This window comes from Heterocephalus glaber, unplaced genomic scaffold, assembly GCF_053883595.1.
Source record: "Heterocephalus glaber isolate CG9 unplaced genomic scaffold, H.glaber_assembly_v1.0 deba00000331, whole genome shotgun sequence".
NCBI lineage: Eukaryota > Metazoa > Chordata > Mammalia > Rodentia > Bathyergidae > Heterocephalus > Heterocephalus glaber.
The window spans coordinates 58958374-58985260 of NW_028258142.1; the positions used below are offsets into that span (position 1 = coordinate 58958374).

The 26887-nt window shown below is 41.5% G+C and overlaps 1 long non-coding RNA gene across 2 annotated transcripts in view; it reads left to right on the forward strand.

The window, feature by feature from the left end:
- LOC110350837 (uncharacterized) overlaps positions 1-23032 on the forward strand; it is a 42007-nt gene extending 18975 nt beyond the window's left edge. For both annotated transcript variants that reach the window (XR_002397739.2, XR_015444444.1), the window contains one exon: positions 18268-23032. This is a non-coding gene — a long non-coding RNA (uncharacterized LOC110350837). The remainder of the gene's footprint in view (positions 1-18267) is intronic.
- The last annotated feature ends 3855 nt before the right edge of the window (positions 23033-26887 follow it).

A 26887-nucleotide genomic window follows, 5' to 3' on the forward strand; every position in this document is an offset into this window, starting at 1 on the left:
CTTAAATTTTTAAAAATATTCTTTTGGTGCTGGAAATTGAAGCCACAGCCTGATGCATGCTAAGCCGTACTCTATCACTGAGTTACACCCTCAGGCTTTTATTTTTAATAGGCAAAAAAAGACAATGTGGTGTTCTCCCTACCCCCAGTGCTGGGGATTGAACCCAGGGTTTCAAGCATGGTAGGCAAGCAGTCTACTACTGGGTTTAATCCTCATTCCTTTTCAAATTTTATTTTGAGACAGGCTTTTGCTTAAGTTGCCCAGGCTGACTTTGAACTTGTGATCCTCCCGGCTCAGCCTCCTGAGTAGCTGGGATTACAGGTGTGCTCCACCATGCCTGGACAATGTAATGTCTTGATATCTACATACATTAATATTCAAAGTAGGATACACTGTTGGTATTGTTAATCTATGTAGCTGTCTTGAAAAACAGTATGGAGATTCCTCGAAAAACTAAAGGTAGAATTACTAGTGTGTAGATATCAAAAGGAGTTGAAATCAATGTGCCAAAGAGATGTTGGCACTTTAGTGCTCATTGGAGCACTGTTCACAAGAGCCAAGAATTGATTTCCAACTGTCTGAGAATAATAAGGATGGGCCACCTAGGGAATCTCATTCTGGACCAGGTTACCCGAGCTCATAGGCAGCACCCTGGTCTGGTGTGAAACACAGGACAGAATAGCCCAGGACTACAGGGGAGTCTCTCCGACTTTCTCCTCTTGTAGAATTCAGGTCCAGTTTTGTCTGTTTATGAGCTCAGGGAATGTTCAACACCAGGTGTCTTGGCATAATCAAGTAGTCGTTAGCAATTATCTAAAAATGTCCTTGTACCTGGATGGGGAGACCCTCAGCCTGCAGCAGGGCTTCTTGTACCTACGGTTTTGTTTTTAAGCCTAGGCCTGATTCATTGAGTTTTCTGCTTAGGAATGAGCTTCCCGTAAGATACTACTTTCAGTATTCCTATTAGTTTTCTCTCCGAAATGAACAAATGTACTCTTACTTCAGGGAGAGGTTACAAGTTACGTTTCATGAGCCATGACCCCAAGCGTTATGGCAAATAAATGCTGTGGTTCCTATTTCACATTTTATTCACTTTTCCATCTCATGTGAAATATCTCTGTAAAATGGTGCGTGTCACCTTGATACTATAAATTCCAGTCTGGCCTTTTTTTTCATATAGGAAGCAGCAGAATAAAAAACAGTGCTGTTTAAATAATTTGAGATATTTGTTTAAAGTGAAAGATATGAAGATGGAGGTTGCTGCTTCACAGTGTAAATTGTTTCTAGTTCCAGTTGGCTTTATAATAGATGGTTCCTAATTTTAGATGCATAGTAATCTTGAATCAGAGAATTTCCTGTAATAAGGTAGAAGTGGTTTTAAGGCCATACCTTGGTCCTGATGGTTTAAATAAAATAAAACGAAGGGAAAGGTCACCAACCCTGCAGCGCTGTGGTGTTGGCAGCAAGAAAGTTCTTCAAAAGGGCCACTAGGTGGCGGTGCTGCACTGCACTGCTGGACGGCGCTCGCAGCTTGGGGAAATAATTCGGTGGAGAGAGCTTGGATCGCTGATGTTTGTCCCCAGGAGCAATTAGATTGGTTTAAGCAGAAGGGTTCTGCATATATCTGGCAACCAGATTTTCTGTTAAGCTTTTGTGGGGATGCACTTCGCTCTGCCAACAAATCGTTTGGACTGGATATCTCCAACCTAAGGTCCCTTCTACTCAACCGACCGTGGCTACCCAGTGGGTTGGCTTGGCTTTGTTTCCGTGCTAGGAACCGAGCCTGGGCCTTGTGCATGATAAGCATGTGCTGTACCATCAAGCCACACCCCCAACTCCAATTACCTTCTTTAAAGCATTGCAAAGTGATAAAGTGTAGACGATCCTGAAAGCCATTTAAGTTGATTTCAATTTCTTAACTTAATAATATGATATATATGTGAATAAAGCGCCTATTTAATGTCAGATGTGATTTTCATTCCTGGAATTCCAAGATACAGAGCAAAAACGTTAACGTTTTACTTACAGAGATAATGGAATTGTCCATTGAGATACCATCTTGGGTGGTTTATCTTTGCTCTAACAACTGTTTCAGGAACTACTGACCTTCAGTTTGCAACATCTAAAATCATATTAGAAGTTTTGGATCACAAGTCTGATATTAAAGAATTACATAAAAATTTGTCCTGTGGACATGCTATATTTTACATTTTATGGGTATATGTGTATTCCCCTTCAATGGACTTATTCATTAAGTTTCTTTTAAATAATTTATTTGGGGAGGTAGAAGAGGGGGAAGGGATGTAAAAAGAATTAAGTTGTGGGTCGGGGATTTAGCTCAGTGGTGCTGGCTGCCTCAAATGCACAAGGTCCCAAGTTAGATCTCTGGCACCAAAAAAAAAAAATTAAGATGTGTTATGCTCATGTATGTATCGACTCCCCATGATGAATGTCATCATTATGTACTGCAGACATGTACTAATGAAAATAAAAATTAAAAAAAGGAAAGTAAAAATAATTTGTTAACTTATGGAGCCAACAACTGATGGGTTCTATTTTCAAGATCAGTACTCTCTGGTTAGACAGCTGGGCAAGCAGTTGTAAGGATGTGTGAAGAGGGACAGAGTTCTGTGTTCAAATACAGCAATATAGCTCAAGGTTACCGTGCATGTCAACTTGACAAGGGGAAACTAAATGTTAGGCTAGCTCATGCATGGAAGTTGGGAGAAAAATAATCCTTTAACAAGAAAATAGTATTGTATTTTTTTATTATATATATATATATATTTTTTGGTACTTTTTTTGGTATTTTTTTGGGGGGGGACCTTGTGCTGGTGTGGCAGGTGGCAAAACCACTGAGCTAAATCCCCAGCCCTATTAGATACATTTTTTTTTCTTTAGAAACCTGGAAACATGTAAAATGTTTTCAGCCCAGAGATCGTAGCTGCTATAGACAAGCTACAGAAATAAATGCTAGGTAATATTTTTCTCCTAGTTTTCAAGTTATATAAATAGCTGTATCTAAATAAACCCTAAGTACCTGGGCATGCTGGTGGATGCCTGTAACCCCAACACTCGGGAGGCTGAGGCGGGAGGACTGATGCAAGTTTGACACCAGCTTGGGCTACATAGTGATTTCAAGGCCAGCCTGAGTTACAGCAAGACTGTCTCAAAAAACCTAAAAAAAGGGCTGGGGATTTAGCTCAGTGGCACGGTGCCTGCCTTGAAAGCTCGAGGTCCTAAGTTTGATCCCCAGTACCCAAAAAACCCTTTAAGAATCCTTAGATTTTTCTTGCTCTGTGAAATTCTCCCCTCCCATTATTCATGAAGGACATAATTTCTTTGAGAGAATTGGGACCTCTCCTTAGAACTGCATGGTTATCCCAAAATTGAAATTTAAAAAGCAAAAGTTTGCGTTTGTAATACAAATCACTTCAGGGTCATGGCAATTTTTGCTTGTCTAAAAACTAAATGCACAAAACCTGTCATTCACACTGTGAACAAAACAATGGAGGATATATTCTAGAACCAGGTGATTCACAGTTATTTTTGACAGGATGAAAATCCATCTCTTGAGAAGGACAACAGTTCAGCGAATAAATGCTACTGTCATGGAATGACACAGCTATCTCCTTAACTGAATGGAGGAGGACAGAAGGTTTTCTTTCTTCTTTTACAAGGGCAGTTTTGATGCAATTGAGGTATTACATTTGCAAAATCCTACTCATTGTTGATGAGTAACTTGATTTTAATGATGGTCCTTTGTTTAAAATACATATATTCTGACACTAACTTCTCTTTCTTCTCCCCAAATAGAATGTTTGAAGTTTGGTGTTATTCCTGATTAACATTTTCTGTATTACTTTCACAACTTGGGCTCTTTCGGGTGCCAGATCCAGTTCTAGCAACTAGAATGCATTGTGACTTCCTTTTTTCCGGGATAGTTTTCAAGTTTTCAGGGTGTTGATATTGAACCAAAGAGTGGTAGGGGTGGACATGACTTTCAAGATTATCTAATCCTTATTTCTCAGATGTGCAATTAAATCTTGAGTCATTTAGTTATGTGCCTGATAGGTTGTAGAGCTCTACTAGAATTAAAGAAGGAGAGAAAGTACAAGGGTATTTGTATTTATGATGAATTTGCCATGGTAGCCATAGAACATAATTAATTTTAGTACTTGCAGTACTCCTATGTTGTAGGCAAATCCCTATTGTTATTTTCCCCTAGCTGTATTGAGATATAACTGACAAACAATATTGTATGAATTTATCATGTTGTACCACGTGATGATTTAATACACATATATCTTATGAAATGATTCCTGCAATAAAGTAGGTTGACATATCCGCCAATTCACCTAGTGTCTCACTTTTCTCCTTGCTGAGACAAAATACCTGACACCCAAAGTTAAAGGAGGAAAGGTTTACTTAGCTCCCAGTTTGTAGAGGTTTCAGTTCATAGTGGACTGGCTCGAAAGCAGGGTGGCATGGCAGAGAGGCAAGGCAGAGAAGGTAGCAAACAGCAGGCAGCAAGCAGCAAGCAACAATAGCAGACCTCCTGCTGTCTCCTGTATTCTGTCCAGGCCTCACACCCTTAGGGCAGGTAGCACTCACACCCTTAATCCTAGCATCACCCTGTGAATCAATCCCTGCATCGAATCCTTGACCTCAGCATCACACACCCTAGATCCCACCTCTGAAAAGCCCCACCTATGATTGCATGAGGCTTTGGGGGGAATCTAGACACAGCCACTACACTAGTTACCATTTTTGTTTTGCTTTGTGGTGAGAATATAGGACATTTAAGATCCAAGATAAGATAGAGGGTTAAAGGCATAAGCACACTCACAGGGATCATCATTATCCATTTCCAGAAGCTTTTCATCATCACACCAAACAGGAGCTCTGCCCATTAAAGAGCGGCTCCTCATTGCCACCCACCCAGCCCTGGCAGCCTCTGTTCCCCTTTCTGTCTCTGTGAATTTGTCTAAATTCCAGACATGGAATGATACAATACTTGTCCTTCTGCATCTAGTTTATTTCACTTAGCATAATGTTTTCAAGCTTCCAAGTTCCGATAGCATATATCATTTTTTAATGGCTGAATACATTCTTTATATTTATCCATCACATTTTGGTCATCAGTTCATCTGTCAGTAGACAATGGAATTGTTTCTACTTTTGCCTATTTTGAATAATGCTGTTATGATCACTAGTGTACATTATCTGAAATGTGGTCTTATACCTTAAGTGACAGTTTTAGTCTATATTTCTCCTTATTCTTCTTCCTTTTTCTCTTTTTTTTGGTACTGGGGCTCGAACTCGGAACCTTGCGCTTGTGAGGCAGGCGGTGGCACCACTGAGCTAAATCCCTGGCCCTCATTATTCTTCTCTTTGAAATTTTTTCCTAGATATTTCTGCATGTTTGTCCTTTCTAGTAAATCTTAAAGTAGTTTATCTGGTTTCCTTCCTCTAATCTCAAATGCTTTTGGAATTTACTTTACAACATATTAGACCTCCACTAACTGGCGGAATTGATATAATTATAATATTTAGAAAAGTCACTTACGTATTATGATAGCCTATATCATATCTTTTATTCAGGATTAAATAGTTATGCCCTCCATAGAGTTTTAAGCTTGTTATTATAATTCCTCTGCATTCTTTGTTAAGAGTGTTTTGGGGGCTGGGGATTTAGCTCAGTGGTTCTGCCGCCTGCCTCACAAGCGCGAGGTCCTGAGTTCGATCCCAGGAACCAAAAAAAAAAAAAAAAATGATTCCAAGAGTGTTCCAAGAGTATTCTTAGGTATGCTACAATTTTGTGGTCATCATTAATGGAAGTATTTTGCACTTTATTTTATACTGTTTATTGTTGGTACATAAAAATGTCATTAATTCTTGTACATTAATTTTGTTACAAACTATGTACTTTAATCATGTTTCTATGATAAATTCTAAACTGTTAACATTTAAAATTGGGAGCGTGTTTGGGATTCTCCCTACAAAGATTGCTTTGTATTTACTAGACGTGTTTAATGGGAAGAGAATTTGCTTTAAGAATATTAAATTGTTGCTACTACAGTCTACATATAGAAACAGCAGCATTTATCTCGGAGGCACATGGCTCTTTTGAAAAAATCTTAATGACTCTTTTGGTCATGGAGGTCCTAGATTGGTAAAGGTTGCAAAAGGGAAAAGGAAGCTGTCTTAATAATATAATAATAGGAACATTCCTAAATTCTTTTTCCTCCTGAAGAAGGGTGTGGGGAGCTCCAACGATGAGAAGAAAGGAACCCATGGGGAGCAGTGGTTTGGGGTGGGTGGAAAAAGGGGCCCCACACAAACACAGCCGCTAAGAAACTCTCTGTGGGGGATATCTGAGGGCCGGCCATATCTTGTTTTAAATTGTGAGTTGACTCCTGTTCTCTGCCCTCTTGTGATCTCTTCTAAAATACAGTTTGTTAGTAGAGAATTCGAGGTACAGTAAGTCCACCACGTCAGGAAATGGCTGCCAGGGAAACACAGTTTACTACTCACAGGTCCCAAGAGGAGGGAGCAGCTCACAGCAGGTCGGGCACAAGGAGGGATTGGTGGCCAGGCAGCGGAAGGGAAAGGAGAGGGGCCAGAGCCTTTATTGTGGGCTTCTGGAAGGAATGGAGAGTCAGGCCAGGTGGTCTTAGGAGGGACTAGTTTGAAAAATAAAAGAGATACTAGGAAAAAGGGAGATAAATCTTTTGCAAAAGGAAAGGGGGCTGAGAGGTGGAGGGAGAGGATGGGAAGGGGATGAAAACAGAATTAAGATGTGCTATGTACATGTGCCTACTCCCTGAGAGGAATGTAATCATTATGTACTGCAAACACAGACTAATAAAAATAAAAAGGATTGGCTAGTTTGAATAACTTTGGCAGGCTCTGGAGCAAAGGGATCGTTCCTTCTTGTCTGGAATCAGCTGTGGGATAATTAGGGAAGAGGAATAAGTTACCTGTGAAAGTCCTATAAAGGAGGCCATTGGACTGGAGGTGATGGCTACAGATTGGTTGGTTTGTATTTGAGAAACGTTCTCAGGAAGAGGACTCCTCCTGGGTGGCAGGGACAAGGGAGATGCAGGAGGAGGCCATGGCAGGAGGCCCCTCAGGGAGGCCACAGCCATGTGACTCAGGTGTATCACTGCCCTTCCACAGTGTGTGTATGTAGGAGCACCAAGTTTGCAAAACTAGAAAACATGCTTACTGTATGATCCTTCTCAGCTTTCTTAGTCCAGCAGAACACTTCTGTCATGTACAACTATCTTGTGTTGGGAATTCTTTGGAAGGTAGAGGATGCATCAATGCTTTCCATGTTGCATTTGTTGCTACGGAAGTGGGTGGGGTGGGAAATCTGAGTGGGAGGTGACCAGGAGGAACAGAAGCACTAGGAATTCTCAAAATACTGAGGGGGGTTGTGGACTCCACAGTGGATAGAGGCTTAAGTCAACTGATTTTGGAAAATAAATTCCTTGGGAAGCCTGTAGGAGTTGGGAAAACTCCATGTCAGGCCTTTGGGTTGTGATGGTAGAGATTTAAAGTTTGGATGCTTTGAAAGCTTTAGGGCCAGGTGTGGTGGTGCATGCCTGTAATCCCAGCACTCAGGACACTGAGGCAGGAGGATCGCTGTAAATTCCAGGCTAGCTCGGGCTACCTAGTGAGTTCAAGGCCAGCAGAAGATACAGTGAGACCCTGTCTTAAAAAAAAAAAAAAAAGAAAAAGAAAAGAAAGAAACTTTAAGGAATGGCCCAGCAGTTGTTCTACAAAAGTGGACCCATTTACAAAAGTGATTCTTAGGGTTTTTAAGGGTCATGGGTTTAGATTTAGGAAATCTAACAAAAATGATACATTCTCTCTCAATAAAAGTGATATAATATATATCACTTCAGGAACTTAACAGAAACTCTGCAGCCCAAGTATAGACGCTGGCCCAGGAAGCTTGAGTAAAATTTCTCTGGCTTAGAAATCACAGTAAAAGAAATAAATATGATGTGTTCTCTTTGGTCTTGACAGATGTGGTCCAATTATGGATCTTTAATACCACTCCATGTTAGTTGAGATAATTACTTTTTATTTAATCAACTGTATGGCTTGAGTCCTTATCCGTAATGAAGTACAAAATAGGTCATTTTAAAAATAAGAAATCTTAGAAATAAGTCTTATTGTCAATGCCAGGAAAGTTTTTTTATTATTCATGATTAAGGATTTATGATTTCTATCTATGATCAGCCAAGTTAAAAACTCATTTCAAAAAAAAAAAAAAAAGAACTCATTTCACACCATTGTTTCTCTTTAACAGTGTGGATTACATCAGAGGATTTTAGTTCTGAGAAAAATGGAAGAAATATGATTACCTAGAAAGGGAGATTTTTATCTTCAAGTGATTGAAAAGTTTTCTGAATTGTTCAAAGGAGAAATAAAAATCACATAATGGTATAATAAAAGACTGACATTTTTCTTCAAATTTTAATAAGAAGTAACTTGATAATTTAATGCTGGCTAATCCCTGCTCTAGGATCATGCATTAGAAGTAATTTCACTGGTAAAATGATACCCAGAAGGAATAAAATAAAGCACTCTACACGTTTCATAAGGCACATTTTAAGAGTCTCTATATGCATTTTCTTAATTCTCATAAGAGGGTGGTGTAGAATAAAGAAATTGTCCTGCCCTTGCTCCTGAGACAGAGAGTTTAGACCCTTGGGATTCACTCAGTAACAGGCATATCTATTATTCATGGGCCCCTTAGACCAAGCCTGAATTTATGCTACAAGGTGACTCATGTTGGGACCCTAGATGTTTTTGAGGATGGGGGCTGGCCATGCTGGAAAGACCAAACCTATGATTAATAGGTTGAAGCTTTTAGTTCAACTTGCATAGAAGAGAGGGGCCTGGAGATCAAATTCAGGCATGTGGCCAGTGATTCACTGAAGCATGCCCATATAGTGAAAACCCAAGAAAAACTGTGGACCCGGAAGCTTCCATGAGCTTCCGAGGTGGGGAACCCAGGGAGGAGCTGGAGGTTACTGCAGCCTGATTCCAAGGGACCTGGTCACATGTGGGTCCCTCTCAGACCTCACCCTACAGGGGTCTTCCTTTGGGTGGTCCAGATTTGAATTCTTGATAATAAAAGTCTAGACATAAATATAATGCTTCCCTGAGTTCTGTGTGTCGTCCTCTCAAATTGTTAAGCCTTAGGAGGGTGGGAGGAATCGTCAGGTTTTCAGTCATTTTGACAGAAGCTTGGGTGGCCCGGGAACTCTGGAGCTGTGGCTAGCATCAGTGATGAGGGTGTTTATGGAGGACTGTGAGCATCACAGGTGGGGGACTGTCACAGATTGCATTGTAGGAGTCCAGATAAGTGAGGAGATCTTCCCCTGGGTAGGTAGACTGGGACTGGCTATACACTGGCAGTCACCTGTTGCCTTCAAAGTATTCCTTGGCTAGATCAAAGAGAGGTAACTAAGTCACTTTATCACAAAGTTTTATCTGGCCACGTGGTTCTTAGTCCTTTATCCATTTCTTTTTTCTTTCTTTCTTTTTTTTTTTGGCTAGCAAGTTTACTATATTTTGTTAAGGATTTTGATGATTCAGTATCTAAAATTAGAGCTAGTTTATGTCCAATGAATACCGGATGTACTATACAAACAGGTCTCTGTAGAAATTTTGAAAGGACCAGATAGATTGACAAAGCATTTATTTAAAAAATACCCCGTGGCAGTTCTTGATCATCAATAGGACAAAGTTGTCATGGATCTCTTGCTGTTTACATATTATTTCTTTGATATTTGTCAGTAGTTCTTACGGTGAAAAGTTTTCCCTTTAAATACATCGACCCTCTAACAAAAAAACTTAAAGAACTCTCATGACTTGAGCGTTGGAGAATTTGTATAGGAAAATAAATATCCATTTATTTGAGACCCCAAAATAAAGAGAGCAGTTGCGCTAAATCCACCTGTAGGTGATATTTCCTCCATATGACAGGGGAAGGAGGGCACTACCTGAAATGTCTTCGAACGTTTCACATGGATAGGAGCTGTGTGTGCGGGGGGTACACAAAGCACAAGCACAACTGTGGGAGAAGACAATCTCCCGCTTGGCTCCACTGCTAAGCCAGCTCTAGACAAATGCATGAGGCAAGTGGCGTTTGCCCACACTTCTGGACCTGCTCTTCGATCTAAGTGCCATCCTCTGCCTTCCCAGCTAACTGGGCAGACCAGGGCCTTCCGAGCTCCAGGGCCTGTGCTTGCTCTTCCGTGCCAAGGGCCCCTGTTGTCCTCCCTGTCCTCAGTCTGTACTCACTAGATGTAAAGCGTCACCCTGCGTGAGAAGGCTTCCTCAGTCTGCTGCACAGTGACAGTGGAGCTTTGCCGAGAATGCTTTCCTTTCCACCCCCTGGTATATTTCCTCAAATTCCACCATCAGCCTCATTCCTTAGGGTTTGAATGTCTTTGGTCTCTAATAGCATACTATTAAAATATACCTCGAAACTCTAGCGAAGACAGTTGAAGGGGTAGCGATAGAGTGGGACATGGAGGCTGAAGGTTGGGCTGGGTGACATGTGCCTGTAGGGTCTGGGAAGAACTCTGGAAGGAGAAGCCGAAGGCTGCCTTATCGGACGGAATGAACTCACTTATAAAACTCTTATTTATTTATATTTGTTTATTATTTTGAGACAAGGTCTTGTTAAGTCACCAAGTTGTCCACGCTGGGCTGCAAATTTCAGGTTTTTCTTTTCTTTTCTTTTCTTTTGGTACCAGGGATCGAACTCAGGTTCTTGCACTTGCACAGCAGGCAGTGAAATCACTGAGCTAAATCCCCAGCCTAGATTTTTTTTTTCTTAAATTCTTGCATTGGTACATTGTAGGTATACAACACAATTACATTTCTCATTGGGAACTGTACCTTTACATGATGCATCTTGGTTCTTATTTTTTCCCCATTCCTAGCCCTCCCTTCACCTCCTCCACCCTTCCCTATTTACAAAGACTTTATTTCCATTTTTTCCACCAACTTTCAGTTTTTAAAAAATTTAAAAATAATTTAAATCTTTATTACAGCTTCACAAAAATGTACTCATAACATGCTATAGTATTACTTAAAATCTTGTTTCTTCAGCTTTGAGTAATATCTTTGCACACTCTGGCTGGGTGTGGTGGCAGACTCCTGTAATCCCAGCACTCAAGAGGGTGAGGCAGGAGGATCACCATGATTTTGAGGCCAGCCTGGGCTACATGGTGAGTTCAAAGCCAGCCTGTCTCAAAAGAAAAAAATCCATGCATGGTTAATCCCAAACTTCCTCCTTTCTCTTAAAACTTGCCAAATTCTCTCACAGCAGCTTCAGCAGTCTCATTCTGTTTCTTTGCTCCCTTTTTCAACTACTACTTTTTGTCCAGGGGCACCTGTTTCACATTAGACTCCTTTTTCATTGCTCTGATCTGCACAGTAAGGATCAGGAAATCAAGGGAGGAAAGAAAAGATGCTAGGAATACTCAATACTCAGACAGCATTAGTTTTCCATTTTTGTTTCTCTTGCCCAGAGCTACCATAGAGGGCACAACACTTTCTGGGTTTTAAAAAAGAAGTCTGTTTTTTCCCTTTTTTCCCTCAGTACTAGGACTGGAGCCCAGGGCCTTCATACTGAACTACATCTCGTGGGCTCCAACTTTCAAACCTCCTGCCTCAGCCTCCGTGAGCACTGGGATCTCAGATGTGCGTCCCCACACCCAGTCAGAGTTGTTTTATGTTTTTTGGGGGGCTGACCAACCAATCTTTAAAAGCTTTGCTGTGTAGGAACTCACCACTCTAGGCAACTTTTACTCTTATGGACAAACTAGGATTACAGAGCAGATGCAATGTGTGTGTTTGGGTGGGGAGGAGCTGGGGATGGTGGGGCATTGGTCCAAGAAGTTAACCCAGGGCTGGGGACTTAGCTCAGTGGTGCTGCTGCCTGCCTCAAAAGCGCAAGGTCCTGAGTTCGATCCCCGGTACAAAAAAAAAAGAAAAGAAAAGAAAAGAAAAGAGGTTAACCCAGTCCTGAATGGGTAAATTTAAAAATTGTCATGGCTAAGTGATTGTTTTATTATGATTATCTTGCCACTCTTTAATCTACAAAGAAATTTAACTTTAATACTGTAGTTTATGTTGCAATTGGGTCACAGGAGACTAACATTTTGCCTAATTGGATTAGGGAGCCGATGCTTTGGGAGTGACAAGGGTTACCCATGTATGACTCTCACAGTAATCCCGTGAGATTGCTATGGGGAGTGAAGAAAAGAAGGTTCTGAGATAAAATGGAGTACTACTCAGCCATAAAGAATGAGAAACTAGAGACAATGGCGATACTCTTAAGTGAAGTAAATAGGACACCTGTGTAAATGCCAAATAGTTTCTCTGGTGTGAGAAACTAAAAGTGTAAATAAGGATTAAAATGAATAATTGATAATGTGAAATAGGAAGAAAAGGTCTAAAGGGGTAGGGGAAGTGGGAGCGGAAGGGGAAAGGAAAGAAAGGAAAAAAATATGAGAAAAGGAAAAACATGGAAACAAAGTCTTTGTAAATAGGGAGGGGGGAGGGGGAAAGGAGGGCAGGGGAAGGGGGAAAAAGTAAGAACCAAGATACATCATGTAAAGGTACGAGATCCCAATGATGAATATCATCATATTGCATACTTAAAAGGTACCAAGAAACTTAATGGAAACAAAACAAAACAAAACAGAAGGTCCTGAGAGGCTGAATACTCATCCAAGAGCGTTTAGAGAGAACGGAAGGGGCTGGGATGCAAGGAGGAACCTGTTGGACCTAAAACCCAAGGAAATCACCCACTGCATGTGCCATGGCCGGTGCGGAATGGTGGCTTCTCCATTAGAGCAGTGTGGCAATAGTGACATGAAAGGCGGATCACGTTTCCCGCCACTTTCCCTCCCAAACCCTCCACTCACTGTGGAGCTTTGCTGTTTCTGGTGAGGGTGTACAGCCAAAGTAGGACTAATGGCACTGGGGTGTAGCTCAGTGCAGAGTGCTCGCCTAGCAAGCACAAGGGCCTGAGTTTGGTGCGCAGCACTGCAAACAACACACACACACACACACACACACACACACACACATACAAAGGAAGAAAAGAATAATTTTTGTTAAAAAAAGTCTTGATCCATGTGTGATGACGCACAGCTGTAACCCCAGCACTCTGGGAGGCAGCAGCAAGAGCATGAGGAGTTTGAAGCCAGCCAGGCAGGGGATGTAGCTCAGCAGTGCAGCCCCTGCCTGGTAAGTGCAAGGCCCCGAGTTTGATTCCTGGTCCATAAAGAAAGAAAGAAAAGTTTCAACCTAGCCTGGGCAATTTAGCAAAGAGTCTGTTTCAAAAAAAAAAAAAAAAAAAAAAAGCGGCTGGAGATATAGCTTAGTGTAAAGGCCCTGGGTTCAGCTTACAGTACTACAAACCAAACCTTCCCAAGTAAGGCCTGGAAGACATCCCAGCTCTGCGGAGAAGCCCCCTCTACAAACAGCTACGGGGAAGTCGAGGCTGGAAGCCTGAGGACGTGCGGTCTCACGGACCGGATGGAGGGCGTGGGGTTGGCTGGGGTAGACCAGGCCCCAGGCGTGCTGAAGGGGAGTTTCTGCAGGTGCTGCATGGGCTGCGAGGGGACAGTCAGCACGCCAGACCCAGCAGGTGGGGGACAGCTAGGTGCAGCCTGAAGAGGGTGGAGAACCACAGAGCGCCAGCTTCCCTGCTGAGGAGCAGGTGTTTACTCCATAAGCTCTGCGGCACTACACTCTGGATAAAAGAGGAACGGGGGGTCCCTGGATTTCCTGAATTCCCCAGTCGAAAGACGAAAACCACGGATGACTGAGCAGTCATTGATTTGACTGAATTTGTCTAGCAATTATTAAATTAAACTCTGTGTGATTAGGCAGTAATAGAAGCTCAGGGCAGAAATTAAATAGTTACAGCAAAATAAAAATGTTGTTTTGCATGTATGAGTTTATGGCTATAAAAATCCATTCCCCTCTAAGTAACGACACAAAACAAATCCGAGTGCTTCCCCCCTGCCCACTCCTTTCCCCAAAGTTTCCCATCGATTTCTCTTGGTTCCTCCCACGCAGGCTGAATTACTGGGTTCTCCCTGACAGCTTTCTCAGATTTAGAGTCCAGGTGCTCCAGGGGCTTGGAAGATGTAGGTTGTTAGTTATTATTGTAATAACTGTTCAGTTAAATAAAAGCTCTATGAATCTGTATATTGAAAAGTTTCAGATGGTTCCTATTTATTTTAGCTTTGTTCCTTTTGCAGTAAAAGCTTTCCGTTTAATTATTAATTTGACTGTTATTCCTGGCAAATCTTGGTTATAAATAAATGTTTTCAAAACATTATACACAAACCACCAAGGGTTTTTTCCTTAGTGGTAGAGCTATTATATATGGGATTGCTGACTCTGTAAGTGCTCTTTAATCATGAATAAATACTATTCATGTAAATTAAATTTAAATGGTAGCTTCTTCATGATTTTAGAAGGCCTGGAAGCAAAGACTGTAGTTTAGACAAAACTTGTGATGTTTTATTGCAAATGGGTGACCACAGGAATGATCCTATTTGCTAGTTATAACTGTGTTAGTCAGCTTTCCGTCATTGTAATAATACCCAAGATGCCCAAGTTATAAAGAGAATAGATTTATTTTGGCTCACGGTTTTGGAGGTTTCAGTCCGTGGTTGGTTGGTCCTCTTGCTTTTGAGCACATGGGAGAGCAAGGCCTCTCACCTCATGGCTGAGAAGTGAGAGAGAGAAAGAAATTTTTGTCCAAATAATCAGTGTGGTGAGATGGCCTATGTGATGATTAATGTTCTCTTTTCACTACTGGGGATTGCACCAGGGTCTTGCAAGGCAGTGCCCTACCACTGAGCTCCACCCCGGCTCCTCAGATCACCTCTTGTCTAAGAGTTACCAGTTGCCAACCTGCTTTATTATGGATTTTGGACTTGTCAGCTCCCACAATTTGATATATAACTTATATAGATTTGTATATATAATGTATTCCCTAACTTACTCTTTGGAGACTGGAAAACCCTGTTGATACAGTAGAAGAATATATATTTCTATTAAGAACTAATATTATCTTCAAAAATAAATATATATTTTAGAAGACTTCATTTGAAGAGAAGAAAAGTAGTTGATACTTTTATGTTACATGCAATTTGGTCATTTTCCAAATGTACTTCTGTCTCACATATAGATAATTAAATTCTGGGAATACTGAAAATGATTTGGATTTACATCTGCCAGAGCTAGTTCTTGGGACTGGATGTGACAAGTTTGAGTTTCACATGCTTGGACCACTGTATGAGAAGGGTTGGGGGAAAGAGCTCCATGATTAATCACCCGTGTCTTCCTCCGGACAGCGAGGAGAGAGTATGGTACACGAGCCCTGTGCTCACTAGTGTCTGAGAACCTCTGAGGCCGAATCCAGTAGGCAAGTCCTGAATGGATTCATGTCAGCAGCAGCAGTGTAACTGCTGCTGGGGTCCTGGTTCCAAGAGCCAGGTGCAGGTGACCTTCTAGGTGAGGTGAGTCTGATGTCAGCAAGTGTTTGTCAGCTAGAAGCATCACCTGTTGAGGGAGCTAGATGAGACGCAAAAGACTTCTCAGCCCTCAAACTGGGCATGGTGATGCATGCCAGTAGTTTCAATATTGACTTGGCTTCAGAGGTGTCGTGGGTCTATTGGCTATGGATGTACATGTAGTGCTAAAACTCGGCGCTGCTGCTTTCTGTGCAGCTGAACACACGATTACTGTATTTAGATACTTTCATAATTCTGGGTTCTGTACCTCAAGGGGTGGAATGTTTGTTTCACGTTTTGGGGTGGGGAGCTTGTTCCTAAGTATAAATTTGCCCAGCATTAGTTTCACTTAAGAGAGAACAAGTAGAATTGTCTCCAGCTCTTTCTTTTTTTTTTTGGTACCAGGGATGGAACTCAGGTCCTAGTGCTTGTGCAACAGGCGGCGAATCCACCTCTTTCTAAGGGGGCATTTGGAGAGGAAAGGTGAATGGTCTTGCCTTCATAACTTGGCTGACCTTTTTTTTCCTAGTGGTGTCTTTGATAAAGGTGTTTAAAAAGTTTTGTTTGTTTTTTGAGACAAGGTCTCACTATGCAGCTCAGGCTGGCCTTCAACTCACTGTGTAGCTTTAGCTGGCCTTGAACTCACAGTGATCCTCCTGCCTTAGCCTCCAGAAGGCTGGCATTACCGGAGTGGGCCTCCATGCCTAGCTCTTTTGATAAATCTAGAACCTTTTTTTTTTTTGGTGATACTGGGAATTGAACTAAAGGCCTTTTCACTGAGCTACATCCCCAGTACTTTTTCTTTCTTTTTTTAAAAAAAATTAAAACATTTTTGACACAAGGTCTCTCTAAGTCACCAAGTTGTCCAGTCTGGGGACTCAAACTTGCAATTGTCCCGCCTCAGCCTCCAGAAATCTGGATTTACTTTTAAGACATTCCATTTGAAAGGTTTTGTGGTCTCCTTTTGTTCTCTGCTGATGACTCAGAGTCATGCAGTTTTCCTAAATGGATTTTATTTCTGTAGCAAAACATTTGCCTTCCTAGGATGGCCTTATTTACTAGGTGTCTGTTGTGCAAACCTCCAGGGAATGGCTGTCATGCCGTGTTGCCCTCCAGTATGTAAACCATGGAAACAGCACCACACTCTGTCTGCGCACCAGAGTCTGAGCGTGCTGTCTTCACACTCTCAAGAAGCATCGGGAGATTGTAGAGCATTTAAAAAGTAGCAGGGTTAACAACTGGCCTAACGTATTATGCCCCATAGCCTCCTCTGCTCATGTTGTCTATTATGGCTGTCATCTTACATGGTTCGGCTGTATTTATGTAGTGCTCCCTCCTCCCTTGTAAACTGCTTCTAATGTCTTAAGATATGAATTCCATGTAGTGACCTTGTGAGGAAGGCCAGCATTTTTCTGTTTAAAGGTGAAAAGTGATGGCAAAATGGAACTTGAGCGTGTACGCACAAAGCTCAAGTTTGTCTTCACCTGCAGGTAGAAGCAGACCCTCGGTTCTTTGTTGTTGTTGTTGTTACATTCTTTTATTGGTACATTGTAGGTATAGAACACAATTATACTTCTCATTGGGAATTGTACCTTTACATAATGCATCTTGGTTCTTATTTTTTCCCCATTCCTAGCCCTGCCTTCACCCCCTCCACTCTTTCCTATTTACAAAGACTTTATTTCCATTTTTTCCATTTCTCAGCATTTTTCCTTTCCCTTCTTTCCTTTCCCCTGCCCCTCCCACTACTCCTACCCCTTTGGACCTTTTCTTCCTATTTTGCATCATCGATTATTCATTCTAATCATTGGTACATTTTAGGTATACAATATAATGACATTCATCACTGGAAATTTGCACCTTTACATAGTCTCTCTTGGTTCTTATTTTTCACCCTTGCCCAGCCCTCTCTTCAACCCCTCCATTCCTCCCTATTTACAAAGATTTTGTTCCTAGTTTTCCATTTTCTCATATTAATCCCATTCCCTTCTATCCTTTCCCCTAGCCCTCCCACTTCCTTCCCCTTTGCCCCTTTTCTTCCTATTTCACATTACCTATTATACATTTAGTCCTTATTTACACTTTCAGTTTCTCACACCAGAGAAACTATTTGGTATTTATACATGTGTGTCCTATTTATTTCACTTAAGAGTATCGCCTCAATGTGCATCCACTTAGCTATAAATGTCTCTAATTTCTCATTTTTTATGGCTGAGTAGTACTCCATTTTATAAAAAAACCCACATTTTCTTTATCCAGTCTCCAGTTGATGGGCATTTGGGCTGTTTCCAAGTTTCAGCTATCACAAATTGTGCTGCTATGAACATGGGTGCACATAGATCACTGTGGTATGATTCTTTTAATTCTTTGAGGAAGATGCCCAGCAGAGGAATAACTGGGTCAAATGGGACTTCCAGTCCTAGTTCTTTGAGGTATCCCCATACTGATTTCCACAGTGGTTGCACCAGTCTACACTCCCACCAGCAGTGGAGCAGGGTTCCTCTTTCCCCACAGCTCCGCCAGCATTTGTTATTGGTTGATTTCATGATAGCAGCCATTCTTTCTGGAGTGAAGTGGAATCTCAGCTTTCTTTTCATTTGCATCTCTCGAATGACCAGTGACGTTGAACATTTTTTCATGTATTTATTTGCTATTTCTACTTCTTTGTCTGAGAAATGTCTGTTCATTTCAGATGCCCATTTTCGGATTGAGACCCTCGGTTCTTCATGACGAGCTCTCCGGAAGCCAGACAGCCTGGGTGCACTAGGAGGCCTTGTGGTATTTCCCAGCATCCCTTGGGAATTATGTGCCTCTTTGTTTTGGAAAGTGTGATAGTTAACAGTGGTGTCAGCTTTAGGAAGAAATGCCTGCTGATTGGTTTAGCACGGTTCGGGTTGTGTCTGGATGATGGACATACAGAAGGGGGAGGACTCACGCTGGGTGTGGGAGACACCAACCAATGGGCTTCTACCCTGGGTGGAATCAAAAGGGAAAGAAGGAAGTCTCCTTCTGTTGCTTCGGAGGAGCTCCAGTCTTCACCGTCACCTTTGGGCATCCGTCTCCAGGCTTCCAGGACAGACCCTTAGGCTTCCTGACAGGATTTGCATGGGACTGCGAGGGGAGCTCCAGGCCTTTGACTTGTGACTGGGTCCTTTGGCTCTCCAGCGGGCAGATGGCCCTTTTGCACTCTTCCACACCTGACTCTGTGGGCGGCCATTATAAGCCGACCTCGTAAATCTCTAGTTATTTATCTATCTATCTATCCATCCATCATGTATCTTATATTAAATCAGTTCCTCTAATGAACACTGACTGATACAGAGAGGGAGGGACTACATCATCTGGATATCACCTTTCCACCTTTTCCAGCTCCTGGTAGCCCCCAGTGTTCTTGGTACGGGGCAGCACTAACTCTGATACTCACATAACCTTTCTTTTGTGCATATCTGTGTCTGTGTTCAAATTTCTTCCTTTTACAAGGACATGAGTTATAGTGGGTTAGGGCCCACCTCGTGTCTTCATCTTGACTATGTCTACAAAGAGCCTATTCCTAAACAAGGTCACATTCTGAGGCACTGGGAGGTAGGATGTCAGTCTGTCTTTGCTGCGGGGAACAGTTCATAATGCCACCTCCAGAAACTTCGGACTCACAGCCTCAAATGTAATGCCCGGCATCACAGCTGACCATGCACTAGATATTTCCAGCCCTGACAACAATAGCTGCCAGATGTGACATGGAGAGATGTGTTTTATGGAGGTGAGGGGTCCAGGAGACACTAATCAGGTATCTGGACCTCATTGGTCCCACAAGACACGACAACAGAGTTGGATCAGGAGGGAACCATATCCTGAAAAAACCCCACAAGGTACATGACCCACCTCTGAATAATATAGGACAAACTATACTTCCAAGATACAGCTCAGCCCCATTCAGCATGAATTTGAGTCAGCACAGTCAATTAATCTTATCAGTAATGACTTGCACACCAGATGATTCAATCTGTACACCGGAAACGGCCACTGTTGGTGGTTGTGTTGCCTGGCTCTCCCTTCTGCTGTTTCTTCCCCCACCTGCTCCTTTAATATGTTGGCTTAGTTCTCTGCCTCCTCCTTCTGTCCTGGTTTGCTTTTAGCTTCCTTCCCAGTGGAGGTCAAAGGTCACATAAGGAGAAGAATCAAATAGCTTGGTATAAAACAAAAGAACCTTTAACAAAGCGGAAGTACACTTTTACTGGAAATATAATAAAGAAAAGTCATACACTGGACATGTATTTAAAATCAAATCTCATACTTTTTTATTGTGAAAATATTTATTTAAAAGATTTTAAGAAAAAAATGAATAAATATAAGAAAATAAACACAACTCAGGGTTTCCTTCATAATTCCAACACTAGTGATGAACATTTCACTGTCTTGGTTTGTACTCTTCCTGATGTATGGGTATACATGTTTTGTTTTTACAAAATTGGTATTGTGCACGTGGGTTTGTAAGTTGTTTTCTGTCTTTTTAATGACATAATATAAACATCTCATGTCATTAGAGGTTTTTCTATAGCATCATTTTATTTCACCATTCTACCATAGAAATTATGATTCTTTATAGGGATGTACTAAAAGAAATTTAGTGAATTCTCTGTAGTGGGACAGTTTATGGTTGTTTTCGGATGGTCTGTATTATAACCAGAGGTGCTATGAATAGAGTTGTAGTTAATCTTTGGACAGATTCATGGTTGCTTATTTCCTGAGCATAAACTCACAGAAGTAAAATCAGTGGGTTAAATTTATGCATAATTGACAAACTGCTCCCTGGACAAGTTGGATCAATAACACTCCTGCCAGCACTGCTTGAGGGTAAGTTTCCAAGTGTGTTGGACAGTGCAACCTAGAATTTAATAAATCATTCCTATTTGTTAGATTAAAAATGATATTTTTGCCCTTATCTAGCATGCATGAGGCCCTGGACTCAATCCCTAGAATAGAAACAAAAGCTTTACCTATCTATGTATCTATCTATAGCTATAAATATATAGAGAGAGTCTGCCAAAAAATGTATACACACTTCAGGGAAAGAAAAACTTGTGTTAATATTTTATTTTATTTTTAAAAAATTTTATTGGTACACTTTAGGTCTACAATATCATGACATTGGAAATTTGCACCTTTACATAATCTCTCTTGGTTCTTTTTTTGGGGGGGGGGAGATATGTACATTTTGAAAGTGTTATATTCAACAGCTGTTCCACTCAACAGCTGTTCCACAATCTGGCCATCTTTAGGGCTGTCCAACAATACTGTTAATCCAGGTGAACCATTTATCCAAATTTAATAGTCGATTAATAATAGATTCCAAGTTAAACAAGGCATGTATACATTACAGAAAGCAGTACAGAAATGTACTGTATATGAACTGTTTACAAAAACATACAAAAGGTTGGATGGCACAAGGGATACAGTGCTAGTATAAATGGATTGTTTAAGCTAAGTGCTTAACATAAACTGGCCATCCCTATCACTAACAAAGAATATTTAAGGGACATGAAATATTTTCTATAAAAACAATGCTATATGGTGTAGAGTACTTTATTCAGTGTATTTTAGGTGGTACTCATATTGTCATTATTTTCCTTGTTGATTCGTGAATATATCTTCATCATGTTTCATCCAAAGCTCCAGGAAAATCTAACTTGCTAACAATCATTTAAAGCGAGAAGAGAAGAAAGCAGGAGCAGCAGCAGGGAGCAGCAGCATTATGGGTACCAGCGGGGACAGTATGTCTTTGCAGGTCTCGCTCAGATATGTGCTACCTGTCGCCAGAACTTGTGCTATCAGCTTACACCACGGTACCAAATATCTCACTGAGGTCACTTCGCAGGGCTGTTGAGGTGATTTTCTTAATACCTCTCCGCTGAGCAAGGGTAGAGCGGCCTACTGGTTCCAAAACTGGTGACTGATTACGGTTTAAAGCAGAATAAGTAGCTGCCATGGCACCCTTTACTAGATGTGGTGCATCCTGCCTGTTTAGTTGGTCTTGTGGCAGTTGGTCCCAGTGGACAATCCAAGGATGTCTGAGCACAAGAGCAGCAGTCGGTCTCTGATGAGGGTCTACATGAAGCATCTTTGATACCAGGTCCTTTGTGGTATCTGAAACAGAATTCCAGTAACCACCACTGAGTGAGAATTTTCTGCTACCTATTTGTGCCAATATTTCCTCGGGTGTATCATCAGGACCATTTGCAAATGGAGTGTAACCAGTAAGCATTGTATAGAGGAGGACATCTTGGTTCTTATTTTTCCCCCTTCCCCTGCCCTCCCTTCAACCCCTCCATCCCTCCCTATTTACAAAGACTTGTTTCCTTTTATTTCATTTTCTCATATTAATTCCATTCCTTTCTTTCCTTTCTCCTACCCCTCCCACTTCCCCTTCCCCTTTGCCCCTTTTCTTCCTATTTCACATTATCTATTACACCTTTTAGTCCTTATTCACACTTTCGGTTTCTCACACTAGAGAAACTATTTGGTATTTTGTGTTAATATTTTAATACTAAATTTATCGAGACATCATGAGGTTAATACAAGTGACGTTTGGCCACGACAATGACCAAAGGTGCTCAAAGTAGTGGCCATGAGATTCCAGATATTTATTAGTACAGCAAACTGCTCCTTGGGTGACCTTGCTCACTGAGATTGCTGCACATGCATTTTCAATTTCTTCTCTAAGGGCCGGCAGTGTAGCGGGTTTTCTGTGATATGAGACATCCTCTAGGGTCCCCATAGGAGGGTAACATCTTCTGTTGAAATAACATCATACTGTTTTTCTTTTCCTGAAGTGTGTATATTTTTTGGCAGATTCTGTATACATCTGTCTCTGTCTCTCTCTCTCTCTCTCTCTCTCTCTCTCTCTCTCTCTGTATATATGTTAATTTATACTTGTGTGATCATGCTATCTCTAGCAGGTCAAAGGACTAAATACAAAATACATAAATATAAAGAAATAAATACTATTATGTAATTTCTAACAAAAGAGGAGGATACTGGCCCAATTGCCTGTCCATTTGGAAAATGGAAAATTTCTCTTGAAGATATTTTTGCAAATTTATTGACAAAAAAAATTTATTGACCATTCATGTCTCTAATTTTATAGATTGCTTGTTTATGACTGTTACCAACTTCGAATTTATGTATGATTGTATTTTCTTTATGGATAAATGCTCTTCATATTTTGAAAATTGAATTCTTTGTTTTTCATACATGATGCTAATATTTTTCCCCCAAGTTTACATGTATGTTATTTAAGTTTATTTGTAGATTTTGTTTTCTTTTTGTGAGACAAGGTCTTGTTACCTTGCTGAGGGTGGTTTTCAAATCCTGCTGCTTAAGTGATCCTCCTGCCTCAGCCTCCCAAGTAGCTGAGACTACAGATGTGGCTACTATACCTGGCGTATGGATTTTGTTTTAACACAGAGAAATTTAAAAAAATGTTTTAGTTTATCAATCTCTTCCTTTATGTTTTAGTTTTGGTTACAGATCTTAAAATTTCTTTTATAATTCTAGAATTATTTATATTTTTTCTAGTATTCTTGTGATTTTTAAAATTTATCTTTTTAATCAATTTGGATATATTTAATGTGTGTAGAATATAAAGCATCAATCTACTGTTTCTCTTTCTCCTAAAGGATAGTCAGTTGTCCCAGCCTTCTAGTCTCCACTGGAAATTAGATACTAGTATTTAATTCTTTATATTTATATACTTTGATGTATTTATTCTTTGATCTATTATTTCATCAATACCACCTTATTTTAATTGCTGCAACTTTATTCACTTAAAAATTCTGTGAGTGGAACTTGTTCACTACTTATCGTTCTTAAAATGTTATTGGAAATGATAACTTATCTGTACTTGTAACTTCATTTATCTTAAAATGTTAGGGAAAAAGGAAGAACAAAAACTAGGGCCTTCAGGCTGATGTTTTGTTAGATAATCATGTACTTTAAAAAAACCTGTGCTTCTTCTCCCTTTATCAATAGTGGCAATTCTATAGCAATAACAGAGGGGTCAAATGGCTGAAAGAAAGCACACTGAATTTGGCAATAGTTGGTCCTGGGTTTGAAATTTGATTTTTTTCATTTGTTAACTGTGGGCTGTGGGCAAGTTAATTAAGCTTCAAGATTCCCAGTTCAGAGCCTCAGCCGGAGGCACCTGGAGCCAGAGCCGAGCCCTGGGGAAGCCAAGCCGGGGGGAGGCGGCCAGCTGGGACCCTCGGGTACCACCAGGTGCGGAGCACTGACCTGGGCCAGGCCTGGAGCTCTGGGAATCAAGGAATCCACTCTCACGGCCTGGGGATGGAAGAGGAGGGGAGGAAAATGGGGTCCATCGAAGAGCAGAGCACGGACACCGGGAGGGGAGGACCGGGAGAGGTTGCGGAGCTTCCTAGGCCGGGCTTGGACACCAGAGTCCCTGGCTCCCCAGCGGCCATGGCCTCGGCTCCGTGGGTTCTGGGGAACACGGTCAGCTCAGCTTCCAGACTTCTGCGGGCCGGGCCCGGAAGGGCATCGGTGCCCTCACGTGGGACTGGCCCAAGGTCCCGTCACCAGGTCTGGCCAGGCCCACAGCCTGCCTCCTGCCCCTGCCCCACTTGTGCGGATGCCCGCTGTCCTCGGTGGCACCACGAAGGCAGGGGGCCTCAGCTGAAACAGCAGCAGTGACTGGAAATGGCCATGGCTGGACCCCCGAGGGGTCCAAGGAGGTCCCCAGGTCCTCAGGAGGCCTGGCCGGCTTAGTGGCTGTGGCAGCGCTGGTGAGGCTGCTGGCAGGAGCTCCCCTCCGTCGTGGGCAGCCTCATCTTCCCCCGCATCCTGTGTCGCAGCCATCTTAGCGCCCTCAGCTACATGGGCATCGCGCTTACCCTTCCAGGAACGTTCCTTTACCTCAGCCGCGAGTTCATGGCCCCATAGCCGCCCGGGGCTGTGGCAGAGGGACCCGCCTGGGAAGGGACTTTGAGAACTGGGGGAGCTCATGAGTCCCTCCTGGGACAGCTCCAGCCTGGCTCCAACCTTGGCCAGTGGCTGTGGGGACAGTGGAGAGTGGGCAGCTGCTGCTGGGGCCAAGGGAGCTGGCACCTTCTGGTAGGGCTGCCAGGGAGGCTGGAATGGGACTCCCAGAGAGACCTGCCGCCCTCCCTGCTGTTTTACCTTGTCACAGTCCCCGCTCGCTCCCTGCCAGAGGCTGGGTCCAAGCCAGGTATGTCACTGTGCTTGCCGGAGTAATTCTTTTCATTAATATCAACCCCTGTGGCACAATTTGCTGGGGAAACTTGGACAACTTCAGCGTGTTAGGATGATAATGATGGCGCCGATTCTTGGCCTCGCACAATCCTTCCTCCAGCAGGGTGGGGGGGAGCAGAGAAAGCCAGGGAGCTGGAGCAGCAGCTGGGGCCTCATTCCTGCCCCCCACCCCCACCCCGTTTTGGGTCTTCTGTTGATAAATAAACTATTTTTAGTGGAGAAAAAAAGATCCCCAATTCATCTATCAATAAAAATAGCAATATTAATACCATACCTATCTCACAGGACAATAAGAGGATTAAATTTAAAAAATGTTGGCTAATGAAGAGAATATCATTGCTACCACAGAAGGAGCTTCATAAATGTTGATTTCCCTTCCTTCTTAGCGGTCTAGGATCTATTATTGAAAACATTTTTATATACATCATCTTACTTGACTCACAAAGTCTTGACTCACTGGCAATCACAAGTCTTCTGTGGTATTGAATTACATGATGATTTAATAAGATACATTGATGATATAATGGACATTAAGTGATGAATTTAGAAGTAATGAATTTTTTTTATACTTAAATACATCACTAAAACTTTTGCTGAATTCTGAAGTAAGAAATCATTTTAAATGACTTGGCACAGCAATATTTTTGACCTCTTGAACAATGTGGTATGTGTCAATGACAACATGTGGCATACTATTAATGTTCATTTTAAAAGAAGCATACCTATTCTGTAAAACCTGTAACTGTGATGTTTATAGCCTAACTTAGCTGATTTCAACTGTGCTAATAGCATTCGATTTCCATTACATTAAACATGATTTTTAATTGGAAAATCAATGAGAAACAGATTTTCTTTCCAGTTGAGTCAAGTCACAGATTAAAGCTGATTTTAACCAGTAATTTGTATTTATAACAACTCTAAAGACAATATATATGTAAACCAATGTAACATACTATGGCCAATAAAACTCTTGGGAGTCACTGAGAGTTAAATCTGAATTCAGGTAAGTTACTCACTTCTTTGATCCTCAGTTTTGACCTGTAAAATGGAAGTAATATTAGTGTCTACAAAGTAGATTGTTGTGGGTGGGAATAACCCTAATTCAAACACTTAGCACAATAAATATTCCCTCAACAGTTACTATGCTATTATTAACTGGGGAGTAGTAACATCATGTGGCTCCTTTGAAAGAAAAGATTTAAAATAACTTAAAGAAATAATAATTAAAAATTTAAGTAGTAACTCATGGACAGATATAATCAGGTTCCATGCAGATAAAAGGTTTAAAGAAAATCATGCTTGTATATATTTAGAGAAAGATGATGACCTGAAAAGTATTTGTATAGGATGAGTTTACAGCTCAGTTGTAGAATGTTTGCCTAGCATATGGAGATCCTAGGTTCAACCCCTACACAGAGGGGTGTAGGGGCAGAGCTATTAACACATGGTGCTAGTAAGAGGGACAATGAAAAACAAAATTATTACAAATACAGTCTGAGCCCAGAGGGCAGAGATTTGGGATGATATGAATTTAAGGAGCAAAATCTTTTGGTCTGCACATAAAAACCTTGTTTTATTTTACACACAGATTCCTCTTTCAATATTTTCCAAAGCTGTCTCAGAAACTCATTTAGGGTATAGGACTTCCTGGATATTCTCCAAGCTTTTCCTCCTGCATTTAAGCCATACAAGAGCAGAAGCTTTAGACTGAAATGAGAGGACTTTTAAGAGGAGATGTTCTGGAACTCGTCTTGGTAGAATCTGGCAGATGCCAGGCAGTGCAGTCTGGAGTATATATTTTGTGAACAAGTAAACTAACATTTGGAGAATTAGGCTTTAGAAGACTCACATGTATGTACTACTTGAAATCACCCAAACTCTGGCACAGTTTACATCCTGGTGTTTGTTTCTTGGGTATCTGTTTTGTATCTCAAAACAACCAAGAAAATCCCTTGGCCCTGTGAATGTGCAATTTTGTGCTCAGATCAGAGAGGGCCGCTTTGCTCTGGTGGTTTGGACAGCTTTCCTCT